This window comes from Manis javanica, chromosome 6 (genome assembly GCF_040802235.1).
Source record: "Manis javanica isolate MJ-LG chromosome 6, MJ_LKY, whole genome shotgun sequence".
NCBI classification, from domain to species: domain Eukaryota; kingdom Metazoa; phylum Chordata; class Mammalia; order Pholidota; family Manidae; genus Manis; species Manis javanica.
In genome coordinates this window covers 15,818,737-15,834,369 of record NC_133161.1, presented here as the reverse complement: position 1 = coordinate 15,834,369, position 15,633 = coordinate 15,818,737, and the positions used below count along the sequence as shown (strand labels likewise).

Sequence of the window (15,633 nt, the reverse complement as noted above, 5' to 3'; positions counted from 1 at the left end):
GAACTTAATTGGATACAGTAAACCAGTGCATCTTTAACTTGCTTTTTGTCTGCCTTCTGGTCCAAACGGTGATATATCTAACCCTGTTACTCAATTTAAGGTTTCAACTTTTTTCATTTCATTGCCAAAGGCCAATGAGAGAAAATACAGCCTGTATACATATCATATATTAATGTCATCTTTGTATACACATATATTTTCGTAAAAGCAAGTCTTGTCCTCAGCTGTACTTGAGAATCATATCATTCATTGTACATTTATCAAATGGGCTAGCACCTAATAATAATAAGTACTCTTCTTGGAAGTAATGCCTTGTTAAAATGAAGAAATGAAAACCTAAGGCTGATCCAGAGACAGAAGTTTGTATTATGGAGATGCCAGCTTCCACGAAGCACCGTAAACACTCTGCCATCTAATACGTGCTAGTTGAATAAAACATGGACATTGACTCAGGTTTAAAATAAGGCGGAAAAAAAATCACCTCCCTCTCTAACACATTTGCCAAAGTCCCAGAGTAATAAACAATCTGTGAAAAGTTCAGCACGCTCTTCACAAATTATAGCAGATTTATTTCAACATTTCCCACCTGGAAAAACTGGGCTTAAGCATCTTTTGCTATCGAAGAGCAAGCACCACTGCGTCCGTATGTCCTGTCACCTTTGTGGCGATCATCTGCCTGCAGAAATGGGTCTGGGTGGTGGTGGTGGTAACTGTAGGGGTGTTGATGTAGACATTGTAGATGGAGAGCTGGGCTCTTGCGGAATGGATGTGGAGAGGAGCGGAAAGGATACTGGAGAAAAGGCTTGTCGTATTTGCTCAGAAGAAGCGCCAAATCAAAAAGCAGAGAAGATTTCATTGGAGGAGAGCCTTCAACAGCAACTAATCCTGTCATACTGAAAGGAAATTGTAAATGTTCTCTCCAGAAATTGTCCGCCCATTGCAGCTAATCGCACACACACGCACGAACACGGCCACGCTCTCCTGCGAACCCCAAGGCGCCGGGACGCAGAGACCCGCTCCGGCGAGAGCGCGCGCACACACTCGCACACGCGCGCACACACGCGCCCGCCTGCGCGTGGACCAGAGCCTGGGCACCGCAGCTCCCACTAGGACATCTCCGGAGGCGCCGAAGTAGGTGCTGCCCCCACACTAATTACTACTTCCCCAAGCACTTTGGTGAAGAAATGAATCCCGTCCAGCCCGCCGGTCCGTCTAGATCTCGGTTCTGTTCCGCTCGCCAGATTTATCTTCTTGGTGAAAGCCAGGTTCGAAAGTCCTTTTTGCTTTTCTTTCGGTGATTCGGTGTGGAGGGCGCGGACGGCGTCAGTTCAACTCCGCTCCAAACCGCGAAGGGTGTCCAGACTCGCCAAGTGGCTGGGACGGCTGTGGGGTGCGCGGTTCTGCCGGCGCGCGCCCGCGCCCCGCAGCTCCTGCCCGAGCGTTCGGGTCCGCTCTCTCCCCGCCTCCCCGCCCCACCCCTCCGGGTGTCGCGGCACCAACTAATCTTTCCCTTTTCTCTTGCAAGATCAAGGCAGACAGCGAGCCGGCGGCCGGCTTCGCACTCTGAGCGGCGCGCAGCTGGCCCCCGTGCCGCTCAGCCCCGGACCCGCGAAGGGCTCCTGCCTCCTGCCTCCTGCCAGCCTTCACCGAGGAGAGCGCAGCCCGGGCCGGCAACTGGAGCTAAACCGGAGGCAGGTAAGGGCACCGCGCTGCCCAGCTCTCGCCTTGCCCTCCCCAGGGACCCTGGCACGGCGGGGTCCCTCCCAAGTCCCCAGAACCGGGCGTGCAGGGATTGGGGGCTGGGAAATTTGGAGATAGTCCTCCACAAGTGCGGATCCTCAAGCGGAAACTTTCGCTTCCGTGGCTTGGAGGACTCGGGGCAGCGATGGCAGGTCTGGAAGGAAGGGGCAAAGTGGCAAAGCGCGGGGCGGGGGCGCCATTCCGCGGGCCCCTGACTGCGGCGGAATGTGGTAGCGGCAGCCTGGAGCGGCGCCTGCCCGGCCCCTGCTCCCTCTTCCAGCCCGCCGTCCTCTCCGGGCACCCGACCCCCCCCTTCTCTCCCGAGGATGCCGTCCTGGAAGAGACCCCGAGAGCCTCGCCCTCTCCTGTCCCTCACCCCCCCGCCTGCCTGGCTCTGGCCGTGTCTTCCAGGCATTTGGGGTGAAGGGCCTGTTTGCCCCGGCTCCGCGCGGTTCCTGGGTTCCGCCTTCCCGGCAGCTCCCCGGACGCCCGCGGCGGGTGGCGGCGGGAGGCTTGCTGCGGCTCTCCGAGGACCTGACCCAGGGACGGGGTTGATAAGTGACGAAAGGGTCTGCAACCCTATCCCATTTAGGCCCCGCACACGCTGTCCGCCTGGCTTGGGGACAGGGTCTCAGCCTGAGCCTGCGAGGTCCTGGACCTTGCCTGGGCTTCGCCGTCACCCACCTCACGGTGGGCTCTGGGTCACCGCAGCGGGGCGGGGGGCGTGGAGAGGGGACCGCTGCACCCCGAGATCCCTTGCCGTCCCTACCTGCGTTCCTGGGTGATTGCCGCTAACTTGTAGTTCCTGCGAGGTGTGGTCCAAGCCCCGCAGGGTAGATCCCAGAGAAACCCCACCTGTGCGCTCTGCCCTGCGCCCTGGGGCGCTCCCCGCGGGGGTAGGAGACTTGCCTGGGAGAACTCTCAAGAGGGGAAGATCCCCCCAATCACTGACGCTGAAAGCGGCACACACCCACTGCCTCAGTCTCCCTCCAAGGTTCCGATCCCTCTCTCTGCCCTCCTGCCCGCCGCCGTCCTTGAGGCTGTTTTGAGCCACAAAATCGTCCAAGGGAGGGTCCACCGAGCTCCGCAGTCCCAGGCTGTTGCGGGGATGGCAGGATCTGTGGGGAGTCACTCGGTGCAGAGAGGCGGGAGGAAAGCAAAGAAATGGAGGTGAAAGCCTAAGGCAGGCAGAGCTGCCCGCCGACATGTCCCCCAAGCTTTCCTTGCTTGTCCTGATGCCAGTTCACGGTCCCGGCACACTGTGGCTGAGGTCACCGAGGGTCCCGGGTCTGCCAGCCCAGGTACGGCGAGCTCAGCTCGAGCGCGGTGCCTTCCAGTCCACAGAAGAATCCCCCAGACTGACTATTTCCCTTTCAGCTCTTTTCTGGTTTTCGTTTGTTTTGCTTTTCTTGCTCTTTTTTCTTAGCGCTGAGTGGTGGTGGGTACATGGCAGCTGGGTGAGCGGTTTGTGGATCCCCTCGTACATGCAACCAGAGACACAAACATACGTCCCCACGCTCTACCACCCACCGGCGGTGCGCCGGCGCCTGCCATTCTGCAGAGCCCGGCGGGAGGAGAGGGGAGGCAGCCCAGACTCCAGGGACACCGTGGGGCCACGGGAAAGGCCTGGAGAAAACTCGAATTTGGTCCGGGGTTAGGGAAGTGGGTGGAGGGGAGGCTCTTGGGGTGTTCCCAGCGCTCCAGCTCCCTCTGGGCTGAGGGTGAAGAGGGCCGTGGCCACCGGTCCCCTGCGTCTCGGGCCAGAGCCCACCGCCAGGGGCAGCCTTTCTCCGGTCCCCCCAAAGAAATCTAGATGACTGGGTCCTGGGTGGCCCAGCCCCTCACTTCACTCCAGGCGGGTCTGGTTTACCGGGATTGACAGGGCCTTGGAAATGAGGAAGCTCATCAACTCTTGCCACTCAGCCCAGCACTGTGCAGCAAAGCCCCACATTCTACTTGGTGGGCAGTTGCCGTATATGTATACACTGTATTGAAAAGCCTATGTCAGGGGACAGATACATATATTTCCATTGATAAGGAAATAATAAGGATGATGATGCACTTTAGAAACAACGAACAATTAGGCCCCATCTTTGGGGCCATAACAAGGGCAACAGATAAACAGTAAACCAGTTGATTTTGCCTAGAGAACAGTTCACACTGAAAACTGTATTAGGCTGCAATTTAGAGAGTGGACTTTTGAGATTTATCAAATGGGTGAAAGAATTTTGTGCCAACGATGTCATAGCTTTGCAGGATCTGGCAGCTAAGGACTCAAGAAGTAATAAGTTAATGCCCCAATGAATTTTTATTGTTCTTGCTATTATTAGTAACATGTCCCAGACTTGGCAGTACCACAGATAAGCAACTAATACTGGCTCTATATGCTTTACCAGGCTAAACAACTATGCCAGTGAAAACTAAAAATTGAAACTCAACCCTGAGAAGTCTCAGAAATTCCAGCCAAGCCCACTTACTGTTTTAAAACTCTGTGAATGAGATGGGGTGAGAGAGGGGGAAAGTCCCGGAACCCAAAATTCAGGACCCAAATTCCTGACACATGCCGAATCTTCCTATAAAAGAAAGAGACATGTTTTTTGTTGTTGTTGTTGTTTTTTATTTAACTGTGCTTGCGGGTATCTGGGAGGATCAGACTGAGAAAAGGTGGATTTAAACAAATATCCCTATCATAGTTCAAGAGAACCCAAATACCGTGGTGGTGGCTAAGCAGACTCCAGGGGCAGATGTGGAAGAGCCTAGAAGTCAGACATAAGCAAAAGTCTCTGTGGAATGAGCCCCCAGAGTTTTCAGTTTTGAGGGGCTGAGATTGCGATCTTCACATGTAAACATTGCTCCAAAGTGACCCTGTCCCCTCCTTTGCCCAGAGCGCCCCCAATGCCAGACACTTGGATGTATGTTCACTGGCGGTTTTCCAGCTCCAGTTCCAGGGCAGCCAGCCCCCAGGGCCAAGGGCACAGGAGGGAGGGACAGCGTCAGACGTTTGAAGCAAACAGCAGTCCCCAGCCCTCCTGCTGGCTGGCCGGAAGACTTGGCACTGCTTCAATAGAGGATTAGGCAGACTGATGGGAGGCACAAGTCTCTCTGACCCACAGCAAGCAACAAAGTTAAAGCAAGTGCAAAAGAGGAAGAGAGAGGGACAATAGAATTAAGGAAAATGAAGAGGGAATGGGAGAAAGAAAGAAAAAGTGAGAGCAAGAATCTGTGGCTGTGCCATCAGCAGCCCCCGTTAAGTGCCAGGGTCAGCCTCCATCACTGGTGTCAGTCTTTGGGGTTTGCCTGCGAGGGGATGCCTGTCAGTGACTAAACACGACCCCTCCACCCTCACTGTTAATCTTCATTTTACTGAAGAGGATCAAGAGACTGACAGAAACATCTTGTCATGCAGTTCCCTTGAAGGACTGGTTTTCCTCATTTACACTTCTGTTTGAGTTGAGTTGAGCATTGTGGAGATTCAGTGCCATTTTCCTCGGTGGACTCCTGTATCTCAAACATGGTCAATGTCCTCATGGTGACTGTTAACACCGGCTTTCATTACCCATCCCCTGCCCCTACTTTGTCTACATTTGGGTCTTTGAGCGGGTGTTTGGACTGCTTTCATTTAAGGGTGTCAGAGCAAGTGGACTGATCGCCTGCCCCACAGCTCGGCTGGGTCACGTGGCAGTGGACATGTGTGTTTTGTGTGGGTCAAAGGAAGCAGCTCTTTCTTCCTTGGAAGTGCCTTTTCACAGTGTGTCCTAAGCCGCTGACACTGTCCTAAGCACCTTGCATGTATTACCTCATTTGTTCTGTTGGTGTTTGACCCCACTGTTTAAGATAGTGTCTGGCACGTCCTAGGAACTTGTTAAATATTTGTTGGATGAGTGAAGAGATTAATCAATTTTCTCTTCATTGCAACAGTCCTGTGAGGCACCTGTTATTTTCCCCATTTTACAGATGAGGACATGAGCCCTCCGAGGGGTGAGTAATGAATGGCCCATGATCACGCCACTAAGTCACAGCCCTTGGTTTCAGACATAAGCCTGCTGGACTCCATTTTTTGTCTCATGGTGTGCTGGCCGGCTCTGGTTGAATAGTCATTTTCAACTCATTTTCTCTGTGTTTGGGGAGTCAAATCTGTGCAGTTCAGAGGTCAACAGTGTTCTCTCCATCCCTTTAATGCAACTCTGCATATTCTTGTTGGGTCCCCTAAACCCTAAGCAGGGAAGATCGAGTGCCAGCTTGATTCTAAGTTGGCACAATACACTTGTTCTGGTTAATCAGTGATTGCCTCTGGCGGAGGGAAACGGGCGCCGAAATCACCTGGTATTTTGTCAGATGCTATTTTCACCTCTAGCTCTACTAAGGTTTTCTTTTATCTGGTGCAAAAGAATGAAAGAGAATTTTGATACCCTCCAGGTTAGCTCATGATAAGTGTTGAAGTGGATGAAAAGGCTTTTCCAGCGTGACGTAGCTGACCAAGAACTATCTAAGGACACACATATTTCTACTTCCTATCTAGTTTCTCTTCATTTTGCCATGCTGAGTGATTTCCTCTTAATTTATTGAGATTATTTGTGCTTAAGGTTCTGAATTCCAATGAAGGTTCCGAATTTCAATGGCAACTTTGGATTTTAGTTAGAAACTATTACCTGTCTTTGCTCCGAAAGATATGATGTGACTCTGTGAACTGCTATTAGCAAAGGGTAAGGTGGGTTCTGTCTGGTTTGCCTTCTTCCACACTTTTATATAGTCTTGTCTTATTTTATTTCTTTTCCTTTATTTTTTCTCACATGTTCAAGCTCCTTTTATATTGTGACCTGAATATACAATCATCTTAAACTAGTGCTGTTACCATGGTAATGTTTCATGGTAGATAAGGGTATACACCAAAAAATCAGTTTCTTTCATTAGCAGTGGAATTCCTTCACTTTCTCCCTCTCTCCCAAATCCAGGTTTTCACTGACTGATGCCCTCTGGTGTTGAATAACAGGAAGCATCTTACTGTGGTTAGGACAACAACATGGTTTTTAACATTTTGAGAGAATTTCTATTTCTGATATAATTTGAAATAGACATAAGCAGGAAAGAGTTTGAATTAATATATTTTTAAGCAAAAAGATTAGTAGAAGACATTCATTGCCTAGCATATTCAGTACTGTTTGCTAGATTGATTTTAGAAAGTTTATGGGACAGGGGAGATGTTTGTACCCTTATATGTTTAACAATATTGTGAAAGTATTTCTATGGGAGACAAAGAGATTCAATTGGCATATCTCTGGAAAAAGAATATAATGGGATTTTCTATTTGTTTAAGTGTTTAAAACTTCAAAATGGAAGCCTTATGTCTTTAAAATGGGAACATTTTTCTTGTTGAATTGTATATAATATATATATATATGTAATATATTTAAGAAAATTAGAAGTTTTGCTCTTTATTATTATATGACTAGTAATGTCAATCTTCACATTATTAATTAAAATTTACATGGCAGATTAAAGGTGAGGATGATATGCTATAAATGTGCCCTCTTTCTTCTTCACTCTAAATTCAGTTGTCATCATCTAATGGTGTCCCCAAGTCAGACCTGTCTCTGAGACTTGTCTAGAATGCATCCCCTCTCTAATCCACACATCTTTTGCAGACCTTTAACATCTCTTCCCTGAACCAGTCTCCCACCCTCTAGTCTTTCCCTAGTACAATCTATGCCTCACACTGCCAGAATGATCTTTATGAAATGTAGATCTGAGCATGTCATCCACTGGTTTAAATTCTGCACTGTTTCACAACAATCTAGGATAGATTACAACATCAAACCCACATGAGATCTTCGAGAACTGATCAAAGCATTTTTGCCAAGCCATTTCTCTTTCAGCCATTTCTTATTCCCCAAACCACATAAAGAGATAATACATATAAAGTAGCTTAGTGTAATGACTGGCACAGAATGAATGCTAAGTAAATATTGGCCAATATATTTCTCTTTCTCTTTCTCTGTATTCCCCTCCTTTTCTTCTTCTAGTTTATTATTAGCATAATACTAATAAGCAGTGCTAAACATCACACTTATACTAGTTTTCTCCCAAACTAATAGCCATAGCTAAGGAAAGCTGTGATGCAGCAGGCATTTTTCTGGATATTTTATATCCTGTCTTGCATTTAATCTCTCATAGTCAGGCATATTGCCTGATATATTCTAGATTCTCGGTATACGTTTGTTCATTTTGATATGTATAGTCAACATAATAATGATCACACTTGGCACTTAATATTCACAGCAAAGTTAATATTAGAAGGTACAAAAATGTTTTTCATCTTAAAGAGCTTTCTGGTATTGGCTGAATTGTTTTCTTAGATATTAAACTGAACTATTTACAAAAGGGCTAACTTGTAAACGTGCTGGGCAACTTGAGCGATGGCTGGGAAAATTTTTGCTGGTGCTGGTATTAGAGCACTGACTAAAACTTGTGAGGGATGCTGATGAGGACCCAATGAGAAGAGGCCATATTTTTATAAATGTGTATGTTTCAAATGTGTTAAAAATGTGGAGCTTTATTTTTTTCCAATGTTTTCCATATATAACATGTAACCCTATTGATAGGCTTAGTCTCCCATTCCATTTTATTGTGTCAAAGAAGTTATAAGCATCTCCATAGGTAGCCACCCTTTAAATTCAAATTTAAAGTCCATGGACAATGTGCAACATCAAAAACCACAGCAAAACTAAATATCTACATTTTTCTGATCAGTGAAAATAAATAGCAAAAAATGTGGTAGCGGGGCAGTGGTATGTTGTTCTCTGAATTTACTAGGTTCAGAAAAGCGGGACTTTTCTGAAGCTAAGGCTCCTGTATCCTGTATGCCCTTGAATATTGACCTCATGGCAGACCTGGAGCTACATTTTTAGCAGTCAGTATTCATAGTCATCAGATACAGTGCTTTGAATAACCAGATTCTGAATTAGTTAAATCACTACTGTCTTCTAAGAGGTCTTTTAAAAGAGATTCATTCACAGATTGAGTCCTTAAAATATTCTCTTCTTGCAAATATTTTGAGTCAGCTGCTTAGGGGGTCAGATCCAGAAATCTCTCTCTGTCTCTCTGTCTCTGTCTCTGTCTCTGTCTCTCTCTGTCTCTCTCTCTGTGTCTCTGTTTCTTTGTCTGTCTCTCTCTATCTATATCTCAGGTGATATTAAGGTGGATAATTACAGGACCATGCTTCAAATAATACCAGGTTGGAGAATTGGCTTCTAAGGGCATTGAAGAGGAAACAAGATGGGATACTCAGTCCAAATGTTGCTGCCATTATCATCATGTGAATTATTTTCCACCTTGTGTGGCCCATTGAGACTGAGAGGTTAGTTGGGATCATAGACTTTGATTTTTCTGGTGTGGGTGATTAATAAAAATTCAGGAGAACAGACATATATAAAGATGCTTTTATATATATATATATATATACACACACACACACACACACAGGTAGAAACAGACAGACAGAGAAGTTTTATAGGGTACCTGTGCCTGTTTATTTAGATGGGGCACAGTCCCATCTGCATACCTTATATTCTTAGGTTACATCAGTCCCGGCCGTATAGAAGTCAGCACCTACCTGATTTCTTGTCTGTGCCATGTTTCATTCCCCCGCACGCGCCCTCCACAATTCCTCTCGTTTTCCCTGATTCCTTTCTGGGAAGGTCTCATCATGATTCCAGAGCTCCTCTGTGCTTTCTGCCCCGCCGGGTGTTCCGCCTAGGAACCTAGCTAGACCAGGCACCTGGCATTTCCCTCCTTCCTCTCTCCCGGCCTCAGCAGAAAATAGGAAATGATAGAAAAATTCCCCTTAAACTGTGTTCTTTGGAGAGCATCGGAGCATTTGGTTTCATTTTAGGGAGAAGATAAAGAGCAGCCCCCGGGCCCGTGTTTCCCAGAGCCACCCACCGTTTTCTTGCTTCATACTTATAATTATTTTCTTTCGGATTTTATCAGTCAAGTGGGAAGTTATATCTTTACATGTAAGCCTCACTGTTACAGGTTATTTTTCTTCTTTTATATTGTATGATGGGAGTAGTAAAGGCAAGGAGAGTGATGGATGATGGAGGTTTAGTTTCTTTGTTCTCTGGTCAACGGATGTCATTGAAAGATACATGAATTTGCTTTTATTTTAAGGTGAGCATGACTGAATATTCTCCATGACTAGGTACTTCCATGTTTGGGAACTGTTCAGTTTTCGATGATGTCCTCTTCTGTGATGGTGATAATGACAGCAAAAGTATTGAAATGACAGTGGCTCTTTCTTGAGTGTCTAACGAATTTTAGGACCTGCGCCATGTTACATGTATTATTCCTACACCTCACGCCAACCCTGTGTGGCAGATGTTTGTTGTTTTCTTCGTAAATCTAGAAATTGGAGCAAGTTGACATGAAATTGCTTGTTCGAGGTCTGAGCAAGTTCACTGCTTTAAGCATCCATCTCTCGTCTAATGTCAAAAGTATATTTTAAATATTTGGTTTATGCTTGGTTTGTTTTACTATTCCGTAAACTATTGCTTTAAAAGAATATCCCATTATGTTATTTGGCATCTAATTCCAATAAAGCCAAGGAAAAAGAGAGAGGGAAGAAAAGGAAATAGAGGCACGTATCACTTTTGATTTATAATTCAGAAAATGGAGTCATGACAACAGAGTTTGTGTCAGAGGACTCGGCGTCAGGTGAGCTTTAGGATCTGTCTCAGCTACTAACCGCCTGACTTAGGCTAATTCTAGGAGTCTTATTTGAAAATACTTGTTCCATTATAGTTCCCCTGGGAGCTTTTCCAGGCACCGTGGGGGAAAGTCTCAGCAAGGCCTCCAGGTATGGAATTTCTAAGACACAAAATGTGATATCATGAATATTTATAAAATGCATGTATGTTGGAATATTTCTGTTGACTATGAAAATGCTACACTTCATAAAATATTGTTTGATCCCCTATTTCATGTTGTTCTGTCTATTCCCTTCCTTTGCCAAACAATTGCTATTACTTAACATTAAGCCTCTGCATTGCAGATATACAACCAAAGGCCAAGGGAACTAATTATCCTGAGATAAACCATCAGTGGATTAATTCTGTTCTTGTTTACATGTCTACTGTCCACTCTATTTGTCTATATATCCCAGGTCTCCTGAGAATCATTAGTGTCTATTGGGAAATGATAATACTTGCTAATTTTTTACAATTAATTGAAATTTCACATACTCTTACATTTCAATATCAGTCAATATTTTTACATGCTGACACTTTTAATCAAAGATTATCTTTCACAAGGGAGCTACAATGGGGCCCTAATTAATTAAAGTGATAATTGCTTCTCTCCCTAGTAGTTTGTTAGTTACATAACCTGTGCTGCAGGAAATTCACATCCTTAGCAGTCTTTTTAAAATTCCCACATTTATAAGGAGATCCCTTGGCTTCTATCTCTAAGAATTTACTAAAAATTCAAATTACTTTTATTTTCAAGCAGTGATATGGAAAGGAGGTCGTATTTATTTTCCAGCAAGTTTCCATACTCAAACGAAGTAAAATGACATCTATCATTGAAGAGTTCAGATTGAATCCCAGGGGTCATTTTCATGGAAGAAAGAGATTGTTGAGCGGCTCTCTTTTGATGTTCACCAGTTTATTTTAGCTTCTTTATCACAATGCAAGTTCCCATTGTCCCTTCCTCTTGGATCTTTCTTCCTTTTCTCAATCCTCAGTAATTTAATTGCTCCTGCCTCTCTGCAGCTTTTTCATCACCTAGGGTTTGTTATATTTTTCTCTCTGGTTTAGTCCCGTTATTTCAGTAGGCATTGAATCTAGAGAATTGGCTGTAATTGGCAGCCCAGCTCTCTTCTCCTTTAATATATATTGCTCCAGTTCCTATATTTTGGCACCTCTTGGTGTGAGATGCATTTTCAGAAATAATTGATGGTGACTGTAAATCTGTTAGCTGGTTTCCCTAAGGCTTAGGAACTGCAGATCCTTACAATCACTGCACCATATATTAGTCAGATTCGCTAAAGGTCATTATCCCTGTTTGTTTCTTCCAAATTAAATTATGTGACTTGTGACTTGTTCATTCCACTCGCAGCAGATATTTGACTACTTTCAAAACTTATTTTTTCTCCCAAACTTCTATGTGCTCTTACTTTACTTTTCCAATATAATTGAAAATGGAATGATATCAATAGCTCAGTTACCTAAAATGTAAACTTTAAATCATGACTGAATAATTATTGAAAGATAAGTTTTCTTGCTGCACTGGTTTGTTTTTTTTAATAGACTTTATTTTTTTGAGCGGTTTTAGGTTCAGAGCAAAATTGAGCAGGATTCCCATATATTTCCAGGCCCTGCACACTGACGACTCCCCGACCTGTCTACATCCTGTGCTAGAGTGGTGCATTTGTTATAATGGATGGGCCTCCACTGACTCATGATCACCTCAAGTTCATAGTTTACATTAGGGTTCACACTTAGTGTTTGGGTTTATGGGTTTTGACAAACGTAGAGTGGTATGTATCTACCATTATTGTATCAAAGAAAGTAGTTTCATTGCCCTTAAAAATCCTCTGTGCTCCCCCTGTTTACCCCTCCCTTCCAGCCTTTGTAACCACTGATCCTTTTACTGTCTCCATAGTTTTTCATTTTCCAGAATGTCATATATTTGGAATCATACTGTTTGTCACTTTTACAGTTGGTTTCTTCAGTTTAATAATATACATTTAAGGTTTCTCCATGTCTTCACATGGCTTGATGGCTCACTTCTTTTTAGTGCTGAGTAAAATTCCATTGCATTAATTTTTCTTAGGTATTTTCATTTAATCAACAAATGTTTTCCCTTCTTGAAAATAAATCCTTAGAGAAATATTTTATCATTTCACTGTATATATTATTTTATTCTTGTATTGGACTTTCTCTAATCTTACATTTCCATGTTCTTAAATCCTGGAACTTTCCTACAGTACCACAGAATTCATGTTCTGAATATTCAATTCTATCTCTTTTTTCATTTTCCTTTAACTCCCCCTTCCTTATTTCAGCACTCAGTGAGAAAAAATATCATCACTTGGTGTCTTACAATTTTTACGTAACTATTTTTATTTCCCATTACTAAAATTTTCACAAGATGTTCTTTGTAATTTGGGCAACACAAATCTTTCACTTCTCTGTTAGAAGACTTACATGGTTTGCGTTCCTGTTTTGGCAACGCTTGTACTCCACCGAGTCTGAAATACAAGAAGAAAGAAAAGCATCCCAGAGCAGTTTGTTTTCCATTTCTTTTTCCCAGGTGGTCTTCCAAGCCTCATTAGGTACACTCATGATGAAGCTTAGTAAAAAAAGCTGAACAGTTTACCCAAGATACTTACTCTGACTCCTAAATGGGGCACTATGAATCTTAATTTATTTGACCATTGGCAGACAGACTACTGTTATTTCTATTTGAGAAGTAAAAGAAGCGCTGAGAGCCATTGGGTCTCCTCTGGGTTGTGTCTTACTGATGGTGTTGATCCATCGGTCTAGTCGTTCCAGCTACTTAGGCATGGCTTGTGCACTGGGCAGCAAATGGTGCCCACTTTTTAAAACAGACTTTCCATGTCTTTGCTTGGGTTTCCATTTCAACTTAAATACATACCTTATCTTCACCTCCTTTACACACTGAAATTGTCATTGATACTCTGGTTTCACTAAAGAAAATTATGAGTGAGATATGTATTGTTTTAATTTTTTTTTCTCAACATTAAAATCTTGTGCCTTCCTCTATTCTTGTCACATAGCAGAGCTCAATAAATATTTATTTAGTGATGATTTTCTGCCACTAGTCTCCTAAAAGTCTGAAATTTCTTACTGCCTTAATCTCCTTCTGTTGGTTTTATAATAGCAAGTCATCATTTTCTGAAATTGCATAAAGAAATTCTCTTTCTACATAACATTTTCCTTTCAGAATATATCTTTCCTTCTGACAAATTTTCCCACTTTTGAAACTAATACTTTGTTTAAGCCTGAGCAAGATTTTCTATGGGCTCCTTGTATATAGTAGTAGTAGTAATACTTTATTTAAGCTGAATCTAATTAATATCTAGGATGTGAACTTCTAAAGGGACTCAGCTTGTTTGTTTTTATGTGCAACATGCTAAAAGAAATTTTAGCTAGCACAGATCACATCGGATTTGAATAGACCATTTTTTTTTCCAGGCTAGGATGGATTTACAGTACCACTCACTCTTTCTGCTTAACTTCATCTACAAGACAGATGATCAAAGATGGCTATCAGTTTACATGGTGCAACTAAGTACCATTCCAGATGCTGTAGCCTTGGCCTTAGGCATAGACTTGGAGTATTCATTTATTTGTTCTTTTGTTCATTCATTCAACTAATATTTGCTGAATACTTACTTTGTGCCTAGCACTGTGCTTATGCCCCACCGGCCCCTCCTTCCTGATCCCTCTCCATCATCACACACGAGTATCAATAGGGGAAGGGGCAGGTCTACACTGCCATGCTTGCCTTCGCCCTCTCCTACCCATGCTTAGCGCCCCCTCATAACACTCTGCAGCTGGGCGGCTGTAGGATCTGTGCTCCCTGGCGGGGAATCTCCCGCTGGCCTTCACCACCTCCTGGAGAGCTTAGCAAGAAAAGGCTTTGCCCTCTTCCCTTGGCATGAGGCTCCCGTGTCTCCCAGAGCATGTCGCTCCGGCAGGAGTCTAAAGCAGTGGTTATAAATATCTACTCTGGAATAGTCGTACTGTTGTCCATTTACCTTTAGTTCCTTCAACTTCACAAGCTCAATAATTTAGGGATATGTTCAACATCATTTAGTTTGGCACCTCTATTTTACAGTTAAGGAGACTCTGACCAAGAAATAGTAGTGGTTGTCCTGTGAGTGACAACAGTTTGAGGTGATAGAACCAGAATTTGGGGTCTGAACATCCTGACACCCACCCTGTTGTCAATTCCATCACCCTAACATGGCTAGCCCTCTAATATGTTCCCCATGATTATTTTAATCTTATAGTTTAATTCCTTCTAAGAAAGACCTATGCTAAAACAAACAAATAAACCTTGTTATTCTTCCTCATTTGTATGGGACATCTGATTCTTTTTCCACTTCTCTTCTGTTTCCCTGGTGTTTTACAAAGGGGTTTTATGATTTAGTGGGAAGACTTTGTTGAAAAGGCTGAGATTCAAAGAAGAGTGAAGGTCAAATCTCTTATGATAGATGCAGTACGGTGCCAACGTATCAGAACGTGGATTGGCCATTATGTCATTCTTCAGGGTCTGTGCTAAGAATCTGCTCAGGTCTAGTAAACTACCCCAGTCTTTAGAGTATCTATTTCCTCCTTTCCAGAAGCTTTGGATATCTCATCTATTCATTTTTCATGACTGAAATGAACTTAAATAATTAGAGTTTTCTTTAATCCTTGCAGCATCTATTTGGATCATTTTTAAAAATAATATTGATGCTTATAAAAAGATACCAACTCAGTCTTTTACCTTTACATAATAAAGAATGATTGGAAACATTTCACAGTGTATTTGTTTCTTGGAGATGTATGAAAGCTTTTAAAAGCAGAAGAAAGTACAATGGAAGAAGCCTTTTAGAAAATAACATCAAAATCCGTGTCTTTCTACCGCATCCCCATTTCTTGAGGTCATTTGGAAACACGGTTGTCAAATCTACTGCCAAATCAGAGAAAATTGTCCATGCAGTATCTTTATAGTAAGAAAAAGACAAATTGGAACGCTGTATTTTTATGGCATCTCTCCTAATGCTGTCCATGTACTTTTCTTCCAAATAGCTGATTATTTCATCATGAGGTCCTGATAACCATAAATGTAATGAGCTTTGCCACAAATGTTTCAAAATGAAATGCT

At 43.5% G+C, this 15,633-nt stretch overlaps 1 protein-coding gene across 2 annotated transcripts in view; it reads left to right on the top strand.

The window, feature by feature from the left end:
* Nucleotides 1–388: 388 nt before the first annotated feature.
* CHRM2 (cholinergic receptor muscarinic 2) overlaps nt 389–15,633 on the top strand; it is a 134,187-nt gene continuing 118,942 nt past the window's right edge. Inside the window, exons 1-2 of one of the 2 annotated variants that reach the window (XM_017651342.3) lie at nt 389–1,265; nt 1,526–1,695. The gene's annotated coding sequence lies outside the window, so the exon portion shown is untranslated. Of the gene's footprint in view, nt 1,696–15,633 lie in introns of both variants that reach the window. The other variant, XM_073238395.1, reaches the window with a different exon arrangement.